The 7,538-nt window shown below is 45.1% G+C and overlaps 1 non-coding gene across 1 annotated transcript; it reads right to left on the reverse strand.

The window, feature by feature from the left end:
• Positions 1-6,522: 6,522 nt before the first annotated feature.
• On the reverse strand, positions 6,523-6,665 carry LOC127209718 (small nucleolar RNA SNORA48). The gene has a single exon (XR_007833229.1). It is a non-coding gene; the product is annotated as a small nucleolar RNA SNORA48 (small nucleolar RNA).
• Positions 6,666-7,538: the final 873 nt, after the last annotated feature.

The following is a 7,538-nucleotide window of genomic DNA, read 5'->3' on the forward strand; positions in this document are numbered from 1 at the left end:
TGCTGAGATTTTAGGCATGTACTACCCCACTCAGATTTTCTTTAGATTTTTGAGATAGTGTTTCTTTGTTGTTGTTGTTTGTTTTTCTTTTCTTTCCTTTGTTTTTCCAACATAGGGTTTCTCTGTGTAGCCTTAGCTGTCCTGGACTTGCTTTGTAGATCAGGCTGGCCTCAAACTCAGAGATCCACCTGCCTCTGGCTCCCGAGTGCTGGGATTAAAGGTGTGCGCCATCACGCCTGGCTTGAGATAGTGTTCCTTGGTGCAGCCCAGGGTGTTTTCCACCACTAGTTAGTCCAGTTTTCCTTACAGAGAGGTAAACACAGCTTTTCTAGGGAGCAAGTGGGAGTTGTCAGGATTCTCAAAGGAGAGGGCCAGACACAGCCTCACTTCTGCTACATTTGATGGCTCAGGAGCATCACAATGCCAGCCTGGAGTCAAGGGTTTAGGAAGTGCACTTACTGGGTGAGCCGCATGCACTTACCCACGTAAGGAGTGACTTGATGGTGACCTTTTTTTGAGGAGTGTTCAGTACAGATGCAGTTATCTAAGAGCCATAGCTAAAATGTAGTGAGCATTTCTGAGTCAGACAGCAAGCCACACACCTGACATGTGTCATCTCATGGGATCTCTCTCTATGAAATCCCTATACTCAGCTGAGGTCAAGATGAGCCTCGGCTGAACTCCCTACCTCGCTATGAGGGCATGCATACAGTCAGCTAGCTCAGGCAGAGTGATTGTTTGCAAGTGAGTGCAGCTGAGTGCCTCAAGATAGCAGTTGTTTGGCTCTGAGGCAAACAAGTCCTGTATAACAGGACTACAGTCATATCAAGTCCAGAAGACAGCATTTGGTGACACTCTTCCGTGTCTACCCCTATTCCCAGCACCTAGGAAACTGAGTCGGATAATTGTTAGAGTCCAGCATGGCTATATAGTGAGCTCCTAGCTTGAAAGATAAAGAAGTCTCTTAGATCTGGGGATTTGCTCACCGATGGAGTGTGTGTTTATCATGCACAAGGCTCTTGGTGCCATAATAAAAATACATTTGTTGTTGTTTAGGTCTGGTTGTAGTTGTGCACACTTAAAAAAAAATGTATGGTGTTCTGCTTGCATGTACACCTGCATGCCAGAAGAGGGCACCAGATCTCATTATAGATGGTTGTGAGCCACCATGTGGTTGCTGGGAACTGAACTCAGGACCTCTGGAAGAACAGCCAGGGATCTTAACCGCTGAGCCATCTCTCCAGCCCCCGCTGTGCACACTTTTAATCCCAACACTCAAGAAGCATCACCTAGTTCTTCCTAGTGCCTGCCAATTTGGGGATAGAACTCTCCAGACCTCTCCTGGTCTGCCCGTGTGCAGCCATGTTTCCCACCATGATGGTAATATACTAAATCTCTGAATTACTGTGTAAGTGCCAGGCAGTCACCGTGTTAGCAAGCTGAGAGGGAAACTGAGGCAAGATGTCAGGTCACAGGAAGAAGAAGAAGAAATTGTCCAAGCTGTCCTGGTCAGTCAGGGCTGGCGTTTCTTTCCAGTAGAGCGATACCTGAGAAAAGGGACATTCAAGATCTGTGGATCTGTGTCGATGGGCCTCTCTATGTGGCCATCATCAATGAGTACCTGGCATCAAGGGACAGCGAGAAGATCCGGATAGCCCACAGACACATCTTGTTGCCCATTGCCAACGATGAGGAGTGCAGCCAGCTGCTGAAAGGAAGTTCTTGACTGCTGATCCAGTCTTGACAATACTATTTTAAAAGGCTAGAACCCCACCCCACATTTTTATTTATTTTTTTATTTTTTGGTTCTTTGAGACAGGGTTTCTCTGTGTAGCCTGTAGCCTTGGCTGTCCTGGGCTCCCTTTGTAGACCAGACTGGCCTTGATCTCACAGAGATGCTCTTGCCTCTGCCTCCCGAGTGCTGGGATTAAAGGCATGCGCCACCACTGCCCGGCGAACTTCTGATATTCTTGCTCCCACCTCCTGAGTCCTAGGATTACAGGTTTGAACCGCTATGACTGGCTTTCTGTGGTGCTGAGTACAGGACCTAGAGGTTTGTGCATGCTAGGCAAACACTCAGCTGAGCTGCTTTTTTTTTTTTTTCGAGACAGAGTTTCTCTGTGCAGCCTTGGCTGTCCTGGACTTGCTTTGCAGACAAGGCTGGCCTCCAACTCACAGTAATCCTCCTGCCTCTGCCTCTGGAGTGCTGGGATTAAAGGTGTGTGCCACCATGGCTGGCTAGGTTTTTTTTTTTTTTTTTAAAAGACTCTATGATGTAATTTTAGTATATGAACATGGAATGAAATCTTAGCCAAATATATTCTAAGTCAGGAGAGCTTAACTCCCCTGTTAGCTGTCACTTGCTGTGTGGAGATCTGAGGATGCTGTTTGTCTATCTAAGGACCAGGGTGTCATCCTATCTATCCATCTATCTATCTATCTATCTATCTATCTATCTATCTATCAATTTTCTATCTATCTATCTATCTATCTATCTATCTATCTATCTATCTATCACTCTATCTGAATGTCTTGATTTAAAAGTTCCCTACGCTACCTCTGGCTTGTGAGTAGACCCAGTGAGTATGGAGAATGAACATTATTAAAAATTATAATGCTTTAATAGAGGATTATAAAAAATGATTGCAAAGGACCTTAAGTCTAACATTCAACTATCTCTTGCTTTTTTTTTCTTGCTTTCTTAAAAGTGTTTCTTTTTTTTTAAAAAAAAAAAAAAATGGGTGGTAGTTCACACATTTTAAAAATATTTATTTATTTATTTATTGTTATGTATAGGTTATTCTGCCTGCATGTACACCTGCAGGACAGAAGAGGGCATCAGATCCCATTATAGATGGTTGTCAGCCACCATATGGTTGCCGGGAATTGAACTCAGGACCTTTGGAAGAGGAGTTAGTGCTCTTAACCCAAGAGCATTTCAGAGTCACCAGTTACTTATGTTTCTTTCCCCATCGTACCTACCTACCTTGCCATCAAAACCTAGAGCCCACCAACCCCATTCCTCTTTCTCTTTTTGCTTTTATTCCAGTGCTGGAGATGGTGCTCCAGGCTTCACACATGACAGGCAAGCCTTCCTCCACTGAGTTACAGCCCCCACACTTGGCACTTTGAGCATTGGTCTACAGCCCAGGCTGGCCTCAGATTCACTCTCCTCCTGCCTCTGAGTGGTGGGATGACAGGTGTGGGTCCACCATACCTACTTTGAGAACAGCTTTTTAAAACAAGAACATGGAGCAAGAAACATGTCTCTTCCTTCTTTATGGTGCTAGAGAGGGTTGCATGGTGCAGCATGCATTCTTTCCCACACACACTGGTATGTGGACTTGGTCAGGGAAGCCTTAGGTAATTGCTGTGGTCATTTGACTATCTTGAGGGCTAGAGTCAGGGTCTTGGAGCTCTGATATGGAGATTTCACTGGGGATCACGGCACCTGGCGAAAAGATCCGTGGGACTCCTTATGACTGTGATGGACCTTCACTTAGGAATTCACATCACCAAGGGGACGTTACCCACTGGGATGGTCACTTCCCACCTCCAGTGTGTGAGTCACTGTTGAAGGAGCCTGTGTTAATGCTGCATCCTCTCAAGGGAAGAGCTGTATTGCAGAGAGTTGAACTAAGCCTCTTGAAGTCTTGCAGATTTTCACTTTAGATTTTAATTGTTAATTTTTTACAAGGCAAATGGGTGGCCATCACTAGCTATGGGCTGATGCTTAAAGCTAGCATGCATTGTCTTCCCTAACTTAAAAAAGCTTTCTATGTAAAGAGTTGTTCTTTTTGGTTTTTGGGACAGGGTTTCTCTGTGTAGCCTTGGCTGTTCTGGACTCGCTTTGTAGACCAGGCTGGCTTTGAACTTATAGAGATCTGCCTGACTCTGCCTCCCAGAATGCTGGGATTACAGGTATGTACCACCATGCCCAGCTGAGTTTTTTCTTTGTTTTTAAAGATATTGTAACACATTGCCATTGTGTTAGATTTTAAATTTTACTTTCATTGCTGGGGATTGAACCATATGCTCTAGCACTGAGTTGTAGGTTTTTTGACTGATATCTTATAGAAAAAGAAAATTCCACTTTCTCTAAAATATTTTGCCTGAATACCTAAAACAGTATTTTCACAACCTGGCTTGTTTTTTTTTTGTTGTTGTTGTTTTTTTTTTTGTTTTGTTTTTTGTTTTTTTGTTTTCTTCTCTCTCCTCTCTCTGACTGAGTCTCCTGCACCACAGACTGGCCTGGCATTCACTATGTACCTGAGGATGTCTGTACGCTTCAACCTTTTCCAAATCTACTTTATTTGAGGTTCTTTAAATGCTTATACCTCCCTTCCAGCCCACCTACCCAACATAAGAGAGAAAAGAGGTTAATGGGAACAGGAGAAGTAGACCTTTTTGGACTCAGTTCCTGAGAGCGATTCTCCTGGCGTAATCAGCAGGATTACAGCAGACCAGAAATTCCACCAAAGTTGCTGCTGGAACCTGGAACAGCACCCGGAACCCGAAGCCCCAAAGCCTTCGCTGGAGCCTTGAAGCCTTGGCTGGGGTGGTTCTCTCTAGGAGCGTCTGGAAGTGGAGCAATGAACAGCAAACAATACCAAGACCCAAAAAGCCCCAGCATCCTGTTTTGGGCTCATATATTTATATTTTGTACTAAGATATGTTTCAGCTGGCAAAAACCAAGGCCCCGCACAAGGTGGTTCGTCTTCTAGTGGATAAACATCACCTGATCTCTCACAAGTCTGTTCCCCATCCCACACTTGGGATCAAAGCAGAAACATGTTTATATTCATTACAGATGACCTCAGATTTTTGATCTTTCCAAGTGCTGGTATTATAGACATATGCCTCTACACAGGGTCTTCTGTAGTGTCTTAGTTACTTTTTTATTGCCGTGATAAGACACTGTGGCCCAGGCAACTTAACGAAGAAAGGGTTTATTGGTATTTGAGTTCCAGAAAGCAGCCCATCCCCTTCATGGTGGGGAACACGGCAGCAGGCAGGCAGGCATGGTGCTGGAGTGTAGCTTAGAGCTTAGATTCTTACCTGCTAGCACAAAGCAGAGAGCTAATTGGGGACGGCATGGACTTTTTGAAACCTTAAAGCTCACCCAAGTGACACACCTCCTGTGACAAGGACACATCTCCTAATCCTTCCCAAACAGTTCAACTAACTGGGGACCAAGTAGTCAAACATATGAGCCTATAGGGCCATGATTATGATTATGATTATTAGTTTGGTTTTTTGAGACTGAGTCTCTCTGTGTTAGTCTTGACTGTCCTGGACTTGCTTTGTAGACCAGGCTGACCTTGAACTCACAGCACTCTGCCTGCCTCTGCCTCCCGAGTGCTGGGATTCAAGGCGTGCGCCACCACCTGATAGGGCCATTCTTATTCAAACCACCATACGTGGTGTTGGGGATCTAATCCCGAGATTTTTTTCCATGCTAAGAAAGCCCACTACTAACAGCTACATTCCAAGCCACAAGAATTTGATATATTCCTTTAAAATATGTATTGTTTTAGGTGGTAATAGAGAGCAAATCCCAAGCCACTGGCTCACTAGGGTAGGGGTCTACCCCTGAGCCACACTTCAGCTCTTCCGTGACTTTAGATATTTCTTTGGGTTTATTAGTATATATATATATATACACTTTAGTGCTTAACAAAGATTTATTTATTTATTTTTATTGTGTGGGTAATACAAAGGCACGGGTGGGAGTGGAGGGCGGTTATCACCTCTGTGGCAGGGTCAGCTCTCCCATACTCATGCCCTCAGGGCCGGTTCACCCACACTCAGCTCCACTGGGCTGCCTGGGTAAGGCATAAGGCCTTGCTTTCCTGAGCGCTTCTGCCAGTGAGGGGTGGGGCCAGTTCTGCACAGTCCCTGAAGAATCCATGTGGTCCCTGGTGGCTGCCCCACTAGGGACTTCCTCATGTTTTCTAGTGGTTACATGAGCCATGGACATTGACACTGACTAACCCTGCCACTGCTGCATAGCCACGGATGCAGACATGGCCCTCAGTGGCGGCTGGGGCCGGGACCTCACCATAGCTCCAGGTGGCAGGGCTGGTCACTCAAAACAGGCTACTCCTCCTCTCTACCCTCGAGTCTCCAGTTCCATCTCTCTTCATACCGCTCAAGCTGCTCCATTTATTTTTTTTTTCTCTCTCCCATCTGTCCACCCCATGCTCATACATTGTGGTGGCTCCCACTGTAGGACAGCGCATGGCTGTGGGGTCCCTGGGTGACATCCTCCGTCTACACTGTGTGGTATGGTGGCAAGCAGCTGTCTATGGGCAGGTCTGTGGGTGGCATGGCAGTCCGCAGGTCTCTGTCTGTCTTCCTCCTCCCACGCTGCAGGGCTCTCTGTGTGTCTATGGCCCACTTGGGCCTTGGGGTTGAGGGGCAGGTTTGTAGGCATCTTTCATGGCCAGCACCTCATAGATGGAGGAATGCAGGTCTCTCTCTGTCTTCCTCCTCTTGCACTGCACTGCCTGGATTTGATTTTTAATAATCCTAGGCATAAAACCGCTTTGGCCACCAAGCCAGGCATCAAGCTGGGATGAATAAAGGACTGCCATCTGCTCTTCACTGGCCGATATAAGAACACCACCACCAACAAGGCGTCTCTTTGCCCATTGCCAGGAGTCAGTTTAATACTTTCTGATTATAAAATAATACTTGTAGCCAGCCAGATGGCTTGGGACGTAAAAGTATAATTTCACTTAGAAGTATACAATTCAGTTTTAGTTTATTTTGTGCAACCGCTGTCCAAGCTAGCTTTAGAACATCAAAATAGCATTCATAACAATAATAGTTATTGTTATTATTATTTTTGTGTATGCATGCACATGTTATAATGTGTGGGTGGGTGCACATGCCATGGCATGCGTGGAGGTTAGAGAATTACTTTGTTGAGTTGTTTTTTTCCTTTCACCTTTACTTGGGTTCTGGGGATTGAACTCAGGTCTTCAGGCTTGTGCAGTGAGCATTTTTAATGGGCTGGACCATCTCATTTTCATCACTTGAAAGGAAATTCTCAGATAACTCTTCTGTTATCATCCCCAGCTCCTTAACAGTTGTCCACTCGTCCACGTGGCTTGTCTTTCTTGGACACTGCCGTCTCTACCACTGTCTCCTTTCACTTAGACACTTTCAAGGTTCATATTCACTGGCTTCCATTCACTTTAGCAATAAGCTTTTCCTTGGTACAGAATTCTACATGGACGGTTTTCTCAGTGCTTTAGCTATTCTGATTTATTGTTTTTTTTTTCTTTTGCATTTATTACCAGCTCGGAATGTGCTGTCATGATTATTTTGGCTTCTTTCAGTACAGCATGCATTTTTTTCCTTCCATTGAACTTAAGTGTTTTCTTTTCACCACTGTGAGAATTACTTGATTCCGTATGGCTTGATATCCATTTTAAAAATTTAAGATAAGATTTAATTAGTGAGTGTGCATGCACGCTTGTACAGACACCTGCATAGGCTGGAGAACCACCTCTGAGAGTTGGTTCCCACCG

Source organism: Acomys russatus, chromosome 26 (genome assembly GCF_903995435.1).
Source record: "Acomys russatus chromosome 26, mAcoRus1.1, whole genome shotgun sequence".
Classification (NCBI taxonomy): domain Eukaryota; kingdom Metazoa; phylum Chordata; class Mammalia; order Rodentia; family Muridae; genus Acomys; species Acomys russatus.